The sequence below is a fragment of the Pelecanus crispus genome, chromosome 8 (genome assembly GCF_030463565.1).
Source record: "Pelecanus crispus isolate bPelCri1 chromosome 8, bPelCri1.pri, whole genome shotgun sequence".
Classification (NCBI taxonomy): domain Eukaryota; kingdom Metazoa; phylum Chordata; class Aves; order Pelecaniformes; family Pelecanidae; genus Pelecanus; species Pelecanus crispus.
The window spans coordinates 7,997,575-8,017,793 of record NC_134650.1 but is presented as its reverse complement, the minus strand read 5'-3'; positions in this window follow the sequence as shown (position 1 = coordinate 8,017,793).

Here is a 20,219-nt window from a genome sequence, read left to right as displayed (position 1 = left end):
ATTCACCTGGAGAATCCACTACCTACTTCAACACCAATTCCATCTCCATTAGTCAGACAACATTTCTACATGTGGCTTTTTTTCTGCAAAGAGCCCTTTTAAGCTGTCAAGTCATTGCCATCTGTTAAGGAAGCCACTCTCTGGCATCACCTGGAAAAGCAACTCAGCATCACAGAAGCCTCAGTGGAAAGATCCCACTCACCCAGAGCTCCAAGAGGCAAGATTTACTCAAAGTTGGATGCTCTTCTCCAACTTCTCATTTCTGAGCCTGACTCCACTAACGAAATAAAAATCAGTAGTAAAAACACAGCTGAAAACCTGCCAGCTTACTTGGTGCCAGCTTGAGGAGCTATGTGGAGAAGAGTTTTGTAGTGAGTGGAGCCATAACAGAGTAGTCAAAGCTTTTGTGGCAGAAATGCACATTTCTAATGTGATTCCTTATTTTAGTGAACTGCAATAAAGAGCAGTGAGAGTCCTAAACTGCATCCACATGACACAAGCATCTTACAGGTAGACCTGGGATCTCTACCAGCTCAGGAGCAGGTACAGCACAAATCAAAACCACGTAGTGACATTACGATGGCACCCAGCTGGTGCTCAGCAAGCCCTGCTAACAAGTCAGCATCACCCTAATACACCATGGCTTTGAGCTTGCTCAGCCCATGCCCCGAGCCAGTATGCACTCCCAGGCTGCACTGGGAGACTTTACTAGTACAGTACTGCAGTATGACAACACCAAAGCCTTAAGTGAAAGTGTGACCAAGGCATGATGTCCCTGGAGGTACTGTGGCCAGGACATTTAAAGCCCTCCTTGTCCACTCTCCTCTGTTCAACAGAAGAGAACAATGGACTCACTTTCCAGAGCTGCAAGTTAACATGAAAAATGTGCTTTTTAGGATGCACAAACAGCTTTAAAACTTAGTTTCAGTTTGCAAAAATTTTTCCCCAGAATGACAAAAACCAGGCTTTGAGCCAAAGAACAAAGCTCTTACCATAAAACTTTAATAAAGAACAAAGAATATCTATTTCATCTCTCCAAGGTACCTACAGCATTATATAGAAAGGGATTTCAGTGGCTATTAGCTGACTAGTTACAGTGTAGTTTGAGAGACTCATTACAGTACTCTACAATTATTGCCAACTCATACTAAATTATTGGCTTCTCTAAAACTGAGAGATGTAAACAGCACTTAGGAGACAAAGACCTGCCAGTGTCAAACTAATACAAGACCAATAACTTCCCAGTCTATGAAACAGCACAGTCAAACACATGTCCGCTCCCCAGCATCAGCCTTTCCAGATCACTTCACCTTTCTTTCAAGCAGCAGGATGAATCAGAGGTCTTGCATGGGTGTGGTTAAAGGCTGTGATCTGACAATACATCATCCAAAGCAGCAATACTAATGTAAAAATATTCCTCAATCCTGATGCCAATGCTTGTTTAAATCCCAAACCCTCCCCCTCCAGCACCAGTTGCAGTCTCACAGCTCAGTGAGGAACAAAAAGCTACAGGGAACAGAATGGGCAGCTGACCAGTGGAGCTGGTGAAAATGAGGATGGAGGCTCCCTCCTATAAGCTGGCACTATTAACTACAAGGCATGAAGTCACAGCTGCCTTCTGAGCTAAACCAGCAGAGTACATCATGGGGTTATTTTCACCTCTTTGGCTATGAGCTGCAGGCTACCTCAAGGGGAAACCCAGAGCCCTGTCTAAGGAGAACTAGCCTCTTCAGGGACCTGCAGAGAGCAAGTCAAAACAAGTCACCTGCAGCTTTCCCAGTAGCTATTGAGGAAGATGCAGTTAAGATTTTGGGCAAGAGGAATTTGAGGCTGGTTTGATGTAAGAGACAATGAAGTAATTTTTTTTTTTCTTTTGTAGTGCTGGAAAAAAACAGGATGGCTCATGCCATGCCACTGTTGGAGCCCAAATGATATGGAATAAAACAACCAGCGCAGATAACTGAAACAAAGCAATAGAAACAAATCACCAAGAACACCTTGTGCTACCCTGACACTTTGGTTTTGTCAAAACTAATGTTTCTAAGGTAAAAAACTATTCCCTGCTAAACATCTCCAACCAGCTCCTCTGCCACACCACACACTCCACCAAGATTAGGTACCTTTGAGAAATCATAGAATCGTTTAGGTTGGAAAAGCCCTTTAAGATCATCTAGTCCAACCATTAACCTACACTACCAAATCCACACTAAACCAACCAAGGGCAGACTAGACTAAACCATGTCCCGAAGTGCCACATCTACCCATTTTTTGAACACTTCCAGGGTTGGTGACTCCACCACCTCTCTGGGCAGCCTGTTCCAATGCTTGACTACCCTTTCCATGAAGAAATTTCTCCTAATTTTCAGCCTAAACCTCCCCTGGTGCAGCTTGAGCCCATAAAAAGTAATTTCTTGCAGCAAAAAGGGAGAGAAGCTCACTGCTACCAAAGCAGGAGGTCCCTGCAAACCCACCTGCCTCCCAGCACAGCCAATTACCAACTCCAGGTGCAAATTATTAACACCACTCCAGCCACACAGCCCTCAGAGCCCAGGTTTAAACTCTCCTCCATCTCCTCATACGGCCTTTACCACCACCAGTTAACCCACCAGGCACCAAAGCAGCCCAGTTGCTACCTCCACATCTCAGCATCCCTCAGGGGACAGCCCAGCTACCCAGTCCTCTCCACACAACCCACAAAGGTGCTTCACAAATACTCCAACATATTCATTTACAGAGAACTGATGAGCAGAGGGCTTGTTAAGTTTGTACCACCTCAGGATAACAGACACCATCAGTCAGACTCTCAGTAATAACCCTCTTATGTCCTACCTTGCAGTTTTAAGCAGGGTTGACCTCATCCCTCCCAAGGTGGGGGTCAGCTTGCAGCAGAGATTTACGGTGGGCCAGCACCCACAGGCAGGAGGTCCAGCAGGGCTGGGGCAGGCACAATTCTGCTCTATTCCCTCCTGGAGCCTTATAAACCTTTCCTAGCACCCCCCCTTACCTCCTTCCTCCCTTTCACTACTGGTATTGGGCTGAAGGATAACAAGCACATCACTTAACCCTTCATGTCCAGGCTCACATCCACCCCCAGGGCAGCACTTTGCAGATGCTACCTGCCCACTGGAGAAGCAGCCTGATCTGCCAGGCAGGATGTGGCAGCTTCTTGGCTTGCTGTCCTGCCCTGTCACCTCAGGACAAGTCTCTTGATCTCTCTGGTGACCCAGTGGGCAAAGTAATCTTGGGCCTATCAAGCTGGGCAGGCCAATAGTGCAAGCAGAAAATATAACACACCTGGAAAGCACAATACCTGTTTTTTTAATGAGGTTACAAAGGACACCAAAGCCATGATAACTTCTGGTATCTCAGCTCCACGGACATCTTTCCAGGGCAGAGCTCAGTCCTCAGCACACAGCAAGGTGGTGGCTGTTAATCACAGTTTCCCTCTAGTGCAGCCCAGGAGGGAAGGTTAAATGCCAGCAAGACCTTATCTTTTGTCAAGCAGCCATTTTGGGTCTCTGTGCAGGGTGTTAGCAACATGGTGATGAATAAGGGAGTGTTTCTCCTTGGCAAGGCTCTCCATCATGTTAAATGAAGGCTTGACAGTCTTTGCTACGCGTAGCCTGCCCTGCATGTTGACTTCAGCAAGGCGAGAGCAGCAGCTCCACTTCCAGGGTCATGCTTTCCTGTTGGCAGTAGCAAAAACAACAGCACAAGGACTTAGAGAAAGGAAAGCAGAAGGGTGCAGAGTAGGTAAGATCCTTATTGGAGAGATACACAAGTCCAATGGGTGGGAAGGGTAGTTTTTTGCCGACTCTCATTAGCATTATTAAGGGGAAAAATTAGGGTCTGATTTTCAATTTAACTGAGTTTCACTGCTTCTAACCTCTCCTTTCTTCACACCATCTCGTGCCTTACAGGAAGCAGATCTTCTGGTGTATTTAATGTCTAAGCATATTCAGTGCAGATAACCACCCTCATTGCCTCACTCTATCTACTGCTCTCCAGGTTAGGGGGGTGCTAACCAAGTTAGAGAGTACTAACCAGGTTAGGGAGATGTTTGTGCCCCTTGGAAGGTACAGAACATGCAAGGGTAGGACAGCTTCTTGAGAAAGGAATAAAGAGCAAAAAATGTGCACCCAGAAAGCAGCTGAGTTGCTGGACTGAGAGCCAACTGCAGAGACCTGACCAGCTCTGTGGGAGCATGGTAGGAGAGGGACATGGATTAATGAACTCATTTATTTCTTCTCTGTCTTCCTTTGATTTGTTTTTCTATATTGATGTCAGTTAATGGTTCCAGTTTGCAGTTTTTTACTTTTAAAAGCCTGTTTAGATTTCCAATGTGCTCACAATTAAGGAAATGTTTAAGCAGTTCTCAAAAAATCCTGAAAGCTTTATCTGAGTGTCTGTTATATCCCTTCTCTTCTCAGACCCTTGTCCCATCTCCCCACTTTGGCTAGCACCGCCTCCCTCTCTCTTTGTTTTTCTCACCCGCTTTCCCTCCTTACTGCTAGCAGGGTTAGTCAAACAGCACATGCACAGTAAATACAGCTTGCTTCAGCTTTGGGAAACAGTATTCCAGATGCTATTGTACTGTCCCTTCAATCCAGGTGTCACAGGAGTTCATATCAAACCCTGTTACCCTTGTTGCTGTTCTGTTGACATCTTCTAAATACCAATTAGGCAGCCCTGACTCATGGAAGCTAAGCTGGCAGCTAAACTAATGGTATAATACAGCATAACCTACCCATGAAGAAGTTTGAATGATATTTTCTTTGCACATAATGGTTAACGGAAGACTTCTCCATGCCATATGCAACGCAGGCTTTCTGCAGTCCTTTGTAGATACAGCCGAGGCTACCCCGTGCTGTCCTGGCTCATATGGTTTTGAATGTGCAGGGGTACAGGTATCTACAGTCAGTCACGACAGCTACTTCAGCTTCCAGTAATATCACTTTTGTGGTCCCCACCATGTGAAGGGTTCTGCATGAAACTGAATACACAATTTGTCCTAAATGTAGGAATCACACCTACAGGGGGTTAAATAGCTTTCTGTCAGGTAGACAGAAACTAATTTAAGACTTTCATTAAAATTGTACAGAATGAAAAGGTAAAAGGTTCTTGTTAAAGCAGCTATAAGATAACAGAGAAGAAAGTTAAGTGATATAACTGATATTGCTCTAAGTTTGTTGTATAGACTATGTTGGTCCCAGGGGAAGTTAAGAAATTAGTCCATCTCCCAGAGAAGAATATTAATATTTGTAAAAGAGTATTCCCATTGTTAATATGTTTGTGTGTCATCAAATTTTGTCATCATTTCTCCCTTTTAAAAATATTTTGATGACGTCTTAACTTTTCTAAATTCTTTCATGAGGTTAGAATGGATAAAACACAATGCTGGTAAGCTGTGTTATTCAGATATTCTTTTTAATATTCATGACATAAAGCTGTTGAACTAGGAAATTGATTATTATTCTATGGGAGCAGAGACAGTTTGGACAGCTAGATTGGTACCATTAGAAACAAAACAAAAACAAAGCAAAATAAAAAATCTGTAGCAGCAAAACAAAGACAAACTTTTGCTAGGTCAGCTCCTGTGCATCGCCTTGGGGAAAATAGATGCCTCTGTTGATTTTGCAATTTTTATTCCTTGGTTCCGGAGGAGGCATTTGGGAGGAAATTATGGATGTTTTTACTTGGAGGAAGTTTCATTTTCAAACTGCTCTACCCACGCAAGCTTTGCACAAAAGGTCTCTCAGGGCCCCCTTTTGGTTCTCATGTGCTAGGTGGGAAAGTTCAGTAACAGCTCTTCAGGATGGTGTGGAGGAGGATGATCAGGCAAAGAAAATCACTCCTCATATCTTAGGTTAGGAGAAGATTCCAAGCTTGGATGCACTATTTCAGTTCACTGCCTCATGAACTAAGGCTTGTGGCTTTGCATCCAAGATCTGCTTAGACTCAGACAAATTCATCCATTTTTGGACTTTACATTTGTCTTATTTCTTTTTTCCACAGTCATGGAATTAAAAAAAAAAAAAAAAAAAAAGGGCATTCATATCTTTCATTGCTGCTCAGTGGTCAATATGGAAGTGTCAGAAAGGTGTCTAGTGAGACATGCCTTTGAATTCTCCAGATTATTTGATGTGTTGTACTTAGACTACAGAACAGTGCTATGCCCTACACAGGAGAACTCACCCATTATCCTGGGAATGGAGAAATACTGACAAAGAACCTCAAAGGGTAAAGTGCACATGGGCATGCACACAAATAGCTCACAGACCCTCAGCAAGGAACATCTGCTCCTCCCTGGCAGTTTGCTGATCTTTGAAGCGTTCTCACTGGGTTCCCCACTGGTACACTCCACTATGTCCTGGCGGAGTTTTATCAGGCATTGCCAGATGGTAGTTTTTTAAGAAGGATGCTCTAATTGCCTGGGGAATGGGGGCTACAGTGTCCTTACTAGCCTCTTGCACAGCATAACTCAACACAGTCATTGTTGCTTGTATCTGATCTAGTGCCATTAGACCAAAATTCTCAACATATTATTATTAGAGCATTTCAAAATGCTTGACACTTCTGAGAAACCCTTTCAAAGAGGTCTTTCCTTTTACATTCCCCACAGGTTTATGGGAAAGGAGAGAGGACAGTATCTGCCACCACTAGCTGAAACCTCAGGACAATAGGATGCTGCTGTAGGAGTAAGAAACTCTTTGCATATATTCTTCCCTTTGCTTATTTATCTTCTTTATTTACTGCTTAAATACGAATTGATGGGTTGGTTGTGTGCAGTGTTTCTTTGCAGGGGGCTGCCAATGCAGTAATGAAATGGGTGTCAGAATCATAGAATCATTTAGGTTGGAAAAGAACTTTAAGATCACCAAGTCCAGCCATGAACCTAGCGCTGCCAAGTCCACCACTAAACCATGTCCCTAAGCACCACATCTAGAGTCCTGCTTGGCAAACCAATAATTATTGTCCCCTGTGTCTCCTGTCTTCATAGCCTGAGGCACAGTCTGTGACTCTCACAGAAATTGCTTGTCCAGCACATCTGATGGTTTTGTTCCTCTCTTTATGACCTGTAACACAGCTGTACAGTCACTGGAGAGTCAGGTTTGCCCAGCATTATTCTGGATAGTGGATTTATTGCCAAGAAAAAAAACAAACCCCCAAAACAATAAACACCTCCCCCCCCTCCCCCCCCCCCCCCCCCCCCCAAAGACCAGGTGGCTGGAGAAGGCAGAAGGGCAGGTGGACTCAAAATTTGCAGCTGAGCAGTTTGAGAGGATTTGCCAGCTGCTGTGCACAGACCCATTGGGACTGACAGCACCTGCACACCACACTGGTTCCACCAGAAAATGCAGCAGTGTAGAGGAAGGCAGAAAACACAAGCCACAGTGAAGAGCTGAAAAGCCAGCCAGGGAAAGAGAAAGGAGTGTGAGTAGATGGGAGAGCTGTGGCACTTGAGTGTCCCCAGCAAAGCCATCACAGTTTGCAGTGCCAGATGTTCACGGTGTGCATGCTCCAGGCTGGCCACTTGTTTGCAATTAGCACAGAACTGAGCCTCAGCTATGAGCCTTCATCATAGGAGATTGGGACTATGTAGGCTCATGTGGATATCCAGCTCCGAGGTGGCTCAGGGAGTCCAGAGCAAGCTCTGGATAAGATTGTGAAAGATCATGTAGACCTAACTTTTATATCAAGGCAGGAATATATGATTTAGAATATGTAAGAGAAAAACATGCAAAAAACTATGCATGGGTTAGATCAGCCAGTGAAGTCTCTGACTGTACCTCAGGGGACACGGGCTGTAGGAACAGATGAGGTCTCACAAGTGGCCAGGCTTTGCTAGCCCTCTTCTCCAAATGGAAAGGCAGCAGTGTCTTGTTCCCTTTGTTTCCTCCCTTTGCATGTTTCTACATTTCAAATGTGACTTGAACATCACAGAAGCTGAACAGATGTTCAGTTTTACCCTGAACCACAGCCTGGAGAAAAATTGATGTTACATCAGAATTAATCTAGAGCACTACAGTGAAGGAGGCCTACAATTTTCAGGTCTATCAAAAAATGTTTTTTTAAAGATATTTGGATGCCATTTTTTTAGTTATTTTGGAAACCTCCAGGCAATCACTGCCTATTGTCAGTGTCAGAGAGGGTTAAAATTATTCCAGTAAAGTCAGAATTCTCCTAAAAATTCTACCATGCCTTGAAAAGATATAAACTGTGTTAAATGCTGGAAAAGTTTGGTTTCTTTCCCAACGCTTTCATTTTTATGTACTTCCCATTTCAGGTGGCCCAAGGAAGAAATTTGTGAAGTTAACATTCCTCAAGGTGCTTTCATCAAGTCTGAAATGGAAATCCTGTGGCAAAGGCTGTGCCTGAAGTATGTCCAACTAGGAAGATTTTAGCTGAACAGTGAGATTATTTTAATGTGCTTATCCAAACTGAATCTGAAAACTTTTAGGTAGTTTTAGCACATCCTTGCAGCCTTGCATTACAATGACACAAACATGACACAGTGCATCCTGTTGCCATCTTCCTGCTTGATTGATGATTAAAAAAATCGTCAAAGCTCTGTGACAGGTTTTTAATGTTCATTTCTGTAGGAACTTCTAGAGAAAATTCAAAGTTTGTGGGGAAAAAACCCTTGAAAAAGCCTGTTCATTGAGATGTTCCCTAAAATAAAATAGCGGTCTTTTTTCCCCCCAACAACAGCCGCAGTGAATGCAGCATGTGAGGACTAGTACTGTGAAGGTGGAGAATCGCTATTTTAGGTGTTCACATAGGAGCTAATCCCTGTCCTGCTGCAATCAGCAGCTCTGTTGAAGCTGATTGCCTCAAAAATTAAATTTAAGCCAAGGAACTCTGAGAACGTGTGTTCCATGTCTTAGCTGGGAGAAAACAGCAAAGGGTGGGTGGACAAGGAGCGGGTATTTTGCTTTGTAATAAACAACGGTTAAATGAGAACATCTGTGGTCACCGCAGGCTCAGGGACGATGCAGTAGCACAGGGTGAGTGGCTGCTGGATGTCGCTGGGACCCCGGAGGGCTTCTGGGACAGCTCTGTGCAAGTGGACAAGGGAGAGGAGGAGAAGTCAGCATGGCTTAGTCCTCATCATTTTCTTATTCTCTGTCTCATTTTTTGTTATTCATTTGTGTCATTTCTATGTTCTTTTGTCCTCCATGCTAATTTGTTATTCTATTATCTCTGGAGGTGGCTTCACAACACAATTAAAGAACAGAAATCAACATTCCCAACCTGCTGGGTTGTACTTGCTCTGTTAACTGTCTTTTGAAAATCTGTATTTAATTAATATAGAACATTAGGATGCCATTTTGGAAGGTTGCGAGACTGCTCTGTCTCAGATCCACTGAACGGTTTATTGATCTTTTAAAATTGTCTGCATTTGTAGCAATTTTTGATGCATTATGTTTTGTATTTATGTCAAAACTAAAATAATGATGAAAGGACAAGGAGAAAAAAATCCCAGGTTTTCTTTTTTTTGTCTGAAAAGTAATAGATATTTACAAACTGTATGCTTTTTATTTTTATCAGAATAAGAGAGGAAATTTCCTAGGAACAAGTAACAATAGACTGACCTTTGAATATTTCTTTGTCCTACGGATTAATTTGTTCTGTTTAATTATGGGATTAGTACTCTTTACTGGGACATTGCTATCTTTTTTTCTCTTCAGACATGTTCTACCTTCATGCTATGGAAATGACTGATTGAACTGATTCCCTCTGTACCAAATAAATGTTTCTCCCACTCCTCGGGCATTATTTGTGCTGGAAATACTTGTTGAAAATTAGTGAAAAGCTGTATTGAAACCAGGAGCCATACTGAACTATTGGAGACTATAAAACCAAGATCTTAAACTAATTCATGAGGATGCACTGACCCAAGGTTTTCTTTCCCTTTTTTTCACAGCCGGTCAGCGGATAGCCTTGCAGTACATAAAAATAGCTACTTTGGGGTTAGGGGAGGACTTTATAGTAGTTCCTCCATTTACCAGCATCTCTAGGATTGGTGCCAAATTGCTGCTCCTCCTGCCCCTGGGACAGCCCAGGCTTTCGCACACCAACCCACTGCTGTGTCTCACATGGGAACCCAGAGGGAAATCTTCTTTAATGGAGATGTGACCACAGAGACTGGCACTGCCAGCCAGGTGATGAGCTTTGATCACTGCCATGCCAGCGTGAGGGCAAACCCACGACCTCAAAGTGAAAGAGTCTTCACCCTTTTGTCAATTACTCTTGTGTTTTTAATAGCCATCCTCAAAGCAGATTTCATAGGAAGTCAGGGCATCAAGCCAACACTATTAAGAATGTAAATACAGTAGTGTTTCTTTTCCACTGCTTTCTAATTGCCTTTGCCCTCTGAGAAGACAGCTGATGTGAAAAGGGACCCATTACTATGAAACCAGCTGGGTCTAAATCTAGGCTAATAAACCTTTTCAGAGATCCCATTTCATAACACAATGATGCAAAAAGAAGAGTTCATCCAGGAGTTAGTAGCTTAGCTAATACTTGCCCTTCCTGGAAATGATCATACTGGGTTACATTCTGCTCCCACATAGGTTTTAATTAAGAGTAACAACAGAGGGAAAAATATGCATATTTACTGGTATGAATCTATAGCAGGGAAAGATTCTGACCCCCAGTGTGGCTATTCAATGATTAAATACACAGCTGTGGAAACTAGGAGAGGTCTTTGTGGTTCTACAGCAGTGAGTTTCTTCCTTCTGCCTAGTGAGTTCTGCTGGGGTGCGACATAAGTGAGTGAGAAAATCCATGCCTTGAACCCCAAGAAACAAACAAAGACCCTGAATCTGCAAATCTTTATGTGCAAGAACAGTAACTACCAAAAGAAGACAGCTCTCTGAGCTCAGGCATCCCTTGTATGCCTCTCTGCTCCACCAAGAACACAGTATAACAGTGAAATATCCAACTTGAGGAGGAGGGAACAACTTCAGGGTCGTTTATTTCTCTGTAAATCTCGGCTTTTAAATAAATAAATATATAAATAAATCAGTGCTGCAATATACAGTTATCAGCTCTGAAAATAAATAAACAGCCAGGGGCATGGAAGAGCCCTGCTCTCTGACATTCTGTCACTCCTCAGTGGTACTTCCTTCTTCACCTTCAGACCTTCTTTTCATCTTTGGCTCCTGCTTAATTTTCTCTGCAAACTGTATTTGACATTTTGCATGATGGATGTATTATGAAAAAAACATTTCATTGTCCTAAAATATTCTAGAAAGCCTGTTCAAGTTCTTTTTGAATTCATATGTACATGCAGTTGTATGGTGAGTAAGGGTTTCCTCTAGGTAGGTCTGAAGACCCTTAAAATTCATGAGCCTTTTTCTGAGGCAAGACTCAGGTGCATATCCATCACTATTTCAATATTTTATGGCTTCCCCCCCTATGTTTTTTTTTGCTTCTGAGTTGCTGTTTGCTCTTGAAATCACTGAATCATCAGCCCGATACTGCTAAATGAGCTGTTCACCTGAATCAAAATTGTTGGCCATCTGGAATCAGGTTTGAAAAAAAGAACCCAGGTTAGGTATATGAATAACAATCCCAATTCTCCGCCCCGGCCTCCAATGAGGCAGAAAAAGATACACTGTCAGGGAGATGACTGAGAAAGGTTGTTATCTGCATTAGTGATGGGCTGTGATTATCACATCCTCTGAGCTGCCTTCCCATTTCCGATTAGCAGATGCCTTTCTGTGTGAAAGCACCAGCCACTGTCTTCATCTCCCTGAAGACAGCTGCATCTCCCCCGGGCAGAAGGACCAAGAGAGCTGCAGCTGCTTTTCCCCTCACCAGTAACGCTAGTGCTCACCGAGTAGAGGCATCAACAGTGTCTGTAAGACCGATGTTTGCATTGGCTATATGTTACGCTCACTGGCATGGGAATTGCATAAAGCAGTTCTCACCCAAGCAAGTCCTTTGCAGAATCCTTTCTCTGCTCCTGAAGATCTTCATAATAAACACTCCTCCAAGGCCACTCTGAATTTGCTAAAGCAAAACCTTTTCATTAGAGAGCTGGGCTGAAGGTCTGAGATAATAATAATTGGAGGTTGTTTACAGCAAGAGGATCAAGAGGATGAGAAGGAGTGGTATAGTCTTGTCATCTCCGGTATGTGCTTCATTCCTTCTCACCAGAACACAGCTGACAGGGAAAAAAATTGACATTTTCATGCTGAGTGTATATTTTATGTTGCAATGCAACCAGTATATGTATTTTCCCACAGTGAAAATGATCCTCGATTCTCCCTTTAATACTCAGAAATGAAAGGGAAGGAGAACTGCTTGGGAAACTCAGCCTGAGATTTCTAGTCACAAGATACTACAACAACCTTAGTCTCTTCCAGTTTGAAATTAAGGAGACCATCCTCTTGTTTATTTTTGGCCATATAAAACACTATCAGAAGTGCACACAGACAAAAGAAAAAAAAAAAAAAAAGATAAGGCTCAAAGAATTCCTATACTTCTTGGTAAAGACACCCTCCCAAAAGATGCTTGTTTCTCAGCATAAATCAACAAAATCTTTACACTCATACTTAAATGCTTGTTACATTAAGACCTGTCATGGCTATTTCCTCCAGCATTGCCTGTTGGATACGAGTTAAGAAAGCATTTGTGTGAATACTGGAAACAGTCATCCATCACAGTGATTATATTGTTTTGAATAAGCACCTTCAGTCCAGCTCTGGAGAACTACAGACAACAGCAAGGACAGCCCAACACACAAAGCAAGTGCAGAAATGGCCTCTCATTTTTTCCCCCTCTGACTAATGTGAAATGCATCTCTCTGTATACGACCTGATGGGGCTGCACTTAAACACACAGCTCTGAAAATCTGTGTGTCCAGAAAGTCCCTGGAGCCACTCCTAAAACATGTCAGAAGCATCTCCTTGTTAATCTGTATCCATAAAAAAGTCATTGTCTCATTCAGATAAATGAGTCTGAGCACTTTGCTTCCTGTTCTTGTTCCCTATTTATTTTTCAGGTAACAACTTGAAGCACAAAAATTCTTGCTTTAACAGAGTCTTCTGAGACAGCTGCTGAAACAGAGCTGGAATATTTGGATTGTATTTCCAGAGGTCTCTTTACCTTGTTGCTGTAATTTTCTGCACGTCTTCCCCCCTCCCCGCCCCGCCAATTCTCTCATTGTGTAACACACTCCAACTGAGTGCCCTCTTGGCTGAGTCTACTGCCATAGGTTACTTGTCTGGAACAAAACTCAGTCTCCAGCAGAAAAGTAATAGAAAAAAAGGGAGAGGCGGAAGTGAGACACAAAGGATCTTCATGCTGCTATGAATTTTCTCCTTCTGTCTGTATAAAAATTCAGGGTGTAACACATCCTCCTGACTGGTCTGGCAATGTGATAAAAGAGCATAAAGCAGTCCCTCTCCCTTTGCTGGGTTAATTGTGGGGTCCATTGTTTCACTTATTCATGGGAGAGGATGTTTTGTCTGCAGAACTGCTGCTTCCTATGCCTTCAAGCTGGATAGGCAAGGAGAAAGCAAGTTATGGAGTCGATAAGGAGCGGAGTCCTCACCTACACATCCACAACTGCAGCAAAGCCAGTGCTTAGGGAGAAGGGCAGTGCTGCAGGAAGAAGCTGGCAGCTGCTCACTGCCAGCAGGGAGAAAGCAAGAACTGACTCAGAATTGTATCTTCCCTCTTGCTTGGAGGGAAGGGCTTGGTGGTCCAAGACCGGCAGGAGCAGTACCACCCAGGTCTGCTACAGCACTCCAGGTTCACTCTTCTGGGTGAAATGGACCTCTTTATTTTACCTTGCAAAATTCCACAGATAAAATTTAATTCTCTATTGTCCCTTAGATAGTACCATAAATGAAGAGGGGGATCTTGCTCCCTGTCCAAACCCTTGGAGTGACTTCTCCACTGTTGCACAAAATATAGGGGAATCTGCAGTGTTAAGGTCACCCTCCATCTCCCTCTTTCTATTATTTCTCTGAAAGTGACAAATTTTGTTCCGAAGAAGTAACTTACAGCAGCAGTCAGTGCAAAGGAGACTTGACTAAGTGTCAAGCATACTGCACAGAAAGGCTTCAAAATGCATTAATAAAAAAGAACTGCAGTGAAATATATTTTACTTGGTGAAAAGAAACAATCTATGCAGTCACTTTTGGGTGGGTTTGTGGCTTTGTCTGATAAAGGGACTGCTGCTGATAATGCTCTCCTGATGCTACTTAGCTGGAAGAAACCACTATAAGGCTGATCAGGACAAAGAGAAGATGCAGCTGTTGTAGAGAAAACTGCATCATCTCTCTTTCCCTTCAGTTATTAAATAGTCGATAATAGTGAGTGGATGTCAAGGGCCAAGAAGTGAAAATATTGTCAATATATTATGCTATTTTATCCAGGGACACTTGGCAGTTTCCTTTAAACTTTTTGTGTGAGTGGGGAGGAAAATTGTGGCTTAATGGAGAAAGAAAGGGGATCTGTTTCTACATACTGTCTCTTGTCAAGCTATGCACCGGAGATATGGAGAGTTTCCTTAAGTTAATTCACTTTCACACTGCTTGTGACTATTCTGATTGGGTGGCGACAGTGCCACCCCAGATTTTCTTCACTAAACATCCAAATGGATATCCCCCTAGCACAGAAATGAGCAGTGCACATCCTTATAGAATCATAGAATAGAATTAGAATATCATAGAATAGAATTCTATTATTCTATTCTATGATTCTATGATTCCTGGCTCGGATCCTTGGCCCCGCTGGGGCTCTCAGCAGAAGGGGTGCTGCAGAGGTGTGCTTACTGTTACACGTGCCAGGCATGTGCCTTTGGGCAAGCATTTTCAGCTGAGGTTGAGGTCATGTTAGGTGTTTAGCCCTTACCTCAACTTGGTGGCCAAGATGAGTTACAGAGGCAGGTACAGCATTTGTTCACACAGTTCTACCACCAGCTTAAGTATAGGTGCAGGTTGTAACTGTAACCTACCTTTGTCAGAAAACTCTGGGCAGAAAAAATACAGCCATTACACCCTACCAATGTGGTAACTTCATTTATTGATATGGTAGTGTCGTGGTTTAACCCCAGTCAGCAACCAAGCACCACAGAGCCGCTTGCTCACCCTCCTCCCTCCAGTGGGATGGGGGAGAGAATTGGAAAAAAAGTAAAACCCGTGGGTTGGGATAAAGGCAGTTTAATAGGACAGCAGAGGAAGAGAAAATAATAATAATAATAATAATAATGATAAAAGAATATACAAAACAAGTGATGCACAATGCAATTGCTCACCACCCACTGACTGACACCCAGCCAATCCCCAAAGAGCAATCAACACCCCTCAGCCAGCTCCCCCCAGCTTCTATACTGAGCATGGCATCGTATGGTATGGAATAGCCCTTTGGTCAGCTGTCCTGGCTGTGCCCCCTCCCAGCTTCTTGTGCACCTGGCAGAGCATGCGAAGCTGAAAGGTCCTTTACCTGTATAAACACTGCTTAGCAACAACTACAACATCAGTGTGTTATCAACATTATTCTCATACAAAATCCAAAACACAGTGCTATGCCAGCTACTAAGAAGAAAATTAACTCTGTCCCAGCTGAAACCAGGACAGGTAGGCAGTAACAGCAATAGGAACCCATCAGGCATTAAGGCTAGAATGCCACTGAACTTGTCGCTGATACTATGGAGAGTGCTGCCAGCTGGGGGGCATACGGGGTCTCTCTGCTCTGAAAGGGGAAATAAAAAATCAGAGGCAGTATTCATAATTTCTCAGCCTGCATATAACTGCCCTTTAGTGCTATCCCCTATGCGGCAGGGATCTGGGAAGCTCTGCTACATCCCTGTAGTGCATGCATTTTCTTTTCCCAATACCATCTGCTGTACTGATTTGTTAAAAAGGAAAATCAAATATCTAATCCACTGCTACTGTGTGAATAGAATCCTGCTCAGGGCATTAGCTCTGTCTTGTCAAGGAACACAATGTGCCATTAAAACAAAAAGATGCCTCCAGCTTTGGGACAAAGGAGCAATGAAAACTGAACGCCACTCACTTGTGTCACTTGTGCTCTAAGCCAGGGGACAGGCCCAGGGGAGTGGATGTAGCTGAAATGTCACCCTCTGGTGCGTGCCAGTCTGGGAGAGGATATAGTCATATGAAAGCAATACTTCAAAACCTTTGTTTAATTCCAAATACTTTTTTTTTAAAAAAAAAAAAAAGCACAAGCATTTCTGCAGTAGCTCAGAAGAAAGAAATCCTAACCTGCCCCTTACTGTGAATCCCCTGTGCACCTCTCTGCAACAGGCTGTGTGTGTTTGTGAGGACATATATATGCCATATCTTCACAACTAATCACCCCCTGCCAGTTCTGCCAGTGCCTACAGCTAGGGAGAATAAAGCAAAAATGTGTCAAATCAGAGTTCCAAGCTGTTGTGGTATTTAAAGGTCTTCCCAAATCCTGATCTCTTAGAGTCCAGTGAATAAGATTCCCATTGTGTTTCTTTCATTAATTTCCAGAACCAGTGACGTAGCCATGGAAAAAATGATTTTGGAAACATTTGAGTGGGAAGAGATGGAATACTCGCACTGGGAAGAAGATGAATAATAACACAGTTTTCTCCAGTGGCTTAAGGGTTTTCTCCTGTTTTCTTCTGAAGGAGCTTTGTTGGTCTTGCAGCTGCTGGATGGCAGATGTGGATTTACTGGGGCAAGCCCCCCCTTCCCCTCCTGAATCCCTGCTAGCTGCGGTAGCTGTACAGAGTTCCCTTTAAATACATGGCTGCATATACGTCATGGACGATGCCCACTTGTTTGCTGGCAGCTGTGTCTGCAGATGCAGTAATTAATCATCGAGTGACAGGGTGGCAGTGCCCCTCATTGACTTCGGGGTGATTAAGAAGGGCTCGCTTTCTCCCTGCCTGACAAAGAAAAGCAGTGAGCTGAGCAGGGCTGCTTGCTTTGGAAATGCTGCTTTGGAACCACTGCAAAATCCTGCATTTCCAATGGCTCAGATTTCCAATGCCCTTTTCCATCCAGAAGCATCGCTAAGTACTTTGCAAACCAGCAAGATGGGACATGAGGAATGTGTGAACTCGAGTCTTCTGCAACTTTCCCATTCGCCAACCCCTTGAGGCTCTGTCCCGGGCAGTGGCTGAGTAAGCAAACAGCAAGCCCAGCATGCTGTATGGCTACCAGACACCAAGCCACTGGAGAAGCTGTGTGGTACAGCAGAGTATGTTTCTGGAGGAAGAGCTTTTATTATTCTGGGCCCGATTATTTGCAGCTCCCTGAGGTATTAAAAATACAGTTGCCACTACTGAATTTTGGTATTTCTAAGTGCTAATCTAGTGCTGGAGGCAAAGAGGAACAGGAAACTGTTTTCCGTGGCATGCATTTAAAATCAGTTCCCAAACGCCTGAGTTTGGGCAGATCTCCCACCCAGCTAAATGAGAGATTTTTCTGGATAAGAATGTTGGCATTTGGCTATAAGCTGCTATTAAGAAGTAGAGCGGTTTTCACTCATGCATATGCATGTGGCTATATTAAAATGTGTATACTATCAGCATACAACTTTGCAAATCCTTTATTTCAGTTTGTACTGGGGAAATGAGGCAGCTGGTCATTAGTTCACCTACCAGCACCCACATTTACCCAGTGACTTACACAAGGCAGTAGCTGTGTCAGCCTACCTGTGCCAGCTGCTATTATTCCTCTTCTATTTCATATAGGAAAGAAGCATTTATCATCCTAGTAGTCACTTTCTTTCACCTGCTTGCATGGGAAACGGCTTTTTCATTTTCTGCTCTTTTAAAGATCTCGGTATAATTGTTATTAATATAATTATTACTACTCAAATGGGTAAAAAGAAAAGCAATTAGACAGATTTCACTGAGAACGATTAAACACAATAATAATGAAGCAACTAACCTGCAGGTTAAGTATATGGTGGAAAGCATCATTCTCTATCTACCCCCCCTTTAAGTACCGGTTGTAGAGGTAGGCTCTTAGAGGTCATCTGCTGGGCTGAGAGATGCCTAACAGTCCTTGTGTGTGGAGAAGGGAGAGGCTGGAATCAGGCTGTCAGGAGTCATGGACCACTTCTGCTCTTTCAGCTCTTTGCCAGGCTCTCCCTTCAATTGTTGCTAAATCAAAACTAAGTATTGCCTGAAATGAGCTTGGTGCCCTGCAGACCAGTGGAGCGGAGAGAAATTAAAAAGCAAGTAAACTCCCATGGTGTGGCAGATGGGGCTGTACAATGGTGTAAACCCCCCCGTTGCCCACGTCAGAAGTCGGTGTCACCCATGCAGTCACAGCAGTGGCCATCCCACATCTATTCTGTTTCAGGCAACTGCATACAAAAATACAGATTCAAAGGTCTTCACCCAGTTAATGACCATGGGAAGAATACATGCTAGGATGTGTGTTTTTTGGAGGACTTGCGAACAATTGTATTTATTTAGTTTTAACCTCTTGCCTGATTAATCTATTTTAGCTTGTTCTTTAACCTTAGCCTATTTTCTTTTTGATTTTTTTCCTTAAGTTTCATTTCATTTGGTGTCGTGGTTTAAGCCTCATCAACAACTAAGCACCACACAGCTGCTCGCTCACCCTCCTCCCTCCAGTGGGATGGGGGAGAGAATCGGAAAAAAAAGTAAAACCCGTGGGTTGGGATAAAGGCAGTTTAATAGGACAGCAGAGGAAGAGAAAATAATAATGATAATAATGATGATGATAAAAGAATATACAAAACAAGTGCTGCACAATGCAATTGCTCACCACCCACTGACAGACACCCAGCCAGTTCCCGAGCAGCGATCGCCGCCCCCTGGCCAACTCCCCCCAGTTTCTATACTGCACATGACACCATATGGTATGGAATAGCCCTTTGGCCAGGTTGGGTCAGCTGTCCTGGCTGTGCCCCCTCCCAGCTTCTTGTGCACCTGGCAGAGCATGGGAAGCTGAAAAGTCCTTGACTTAGTGTAAACACTACTTAGCAACAACTAAACCATCAGTGTGTTATCAACATTATTCTCCTACTAAATCCAAAACACAGCACTATGCCAGCTATTAGGAAAAAAATTAACTCTATCCCAGCTGAAACTAGGACATTTGGTGTCCTTAACTCTTGACCTAGGTTGTGGGGATTTTTAAAGGTGTACTTCTTTCTTATTTTCAGCTTTGTTTCGCTAGTGTCAATAGATTGCTCACAACTTAAGCTCAGCCTTGATGAAGACAAAAGAGACTAACTACAGCTCATGCCCCTGGGTTTGCCAGGCATCTACAAAAGCTTCACATTGTTGGCTTTCAGTCCCCTTAGTGTTTAAGATGATTTCAGGGTGTTCTCTATGAAAAAAAGAAAAAGAAAAAAGTCATCAGAATGGCCACCTTGAACAGCAAACCCATTCTGTCAGCTAAAAAGGACCCCCTGCTAGTTATTGTAATTATGCTTTTCCCAAATCTTGCAAGTGTGTGTTATACAGACAAGTCCTTACTCTCAGTGACCAGAGAGGTCCTGTGAGAGAGAGAAGAAATGTTTTGCAGATGGAGATTTAACACACAGAATTGTGTCCAAGCATCGACAGCTCTCACTGAAATCTGTGGGAGCTGCAATATCAACAATGAGCTCTTAAAATCCTCTGAGACTGACTCCAAAATACCCTCAGACTATCCTCTGAAGTGAAGATATTGGAGAATCAAAGAAAATATTAACTTGGAAAAGATCTCTAGAGGCCCTCTGGTCCAACCCCCCTTTCAAAGCTGCTGTTGGAAGTATTAGCCATTGGGGATCTTTTAGTTTGCTTTTAGATACTAAACCAACGGCATGCACTTAAGCCATGCTCCCAGTCTTTCCAGTGAGACTGGGAGAGCTTGAAAAAGGCTTTTGAAGGAACAAGCTGAGATTCTTACCTGACTGCATGCTTCAAGAAAGTGAAGTTTTATGGTATTCAGTAAACTGGGTAGGAATCACCATAAAACCCTGCGGCTGGCAACACTGGATTTGAGAACGCTCATCTTAAGAGCTCAACAGGTATTTAATTTTTGTGCTTTGCTAGATGAATAAATCAAAATTAAAAACAATGAAAAAACATTGGAGCAAATTTGTGCTTTTTGTTTATCTATTTCTCTTGGATAAATAAATAAACTGGGGACAATTCTTGGGGGTATTTTCCTTGGTTTGATGCAAAATGAAACGTCATTTTCAGTAACCCTCCTTTCAGAAGACATGACATTACT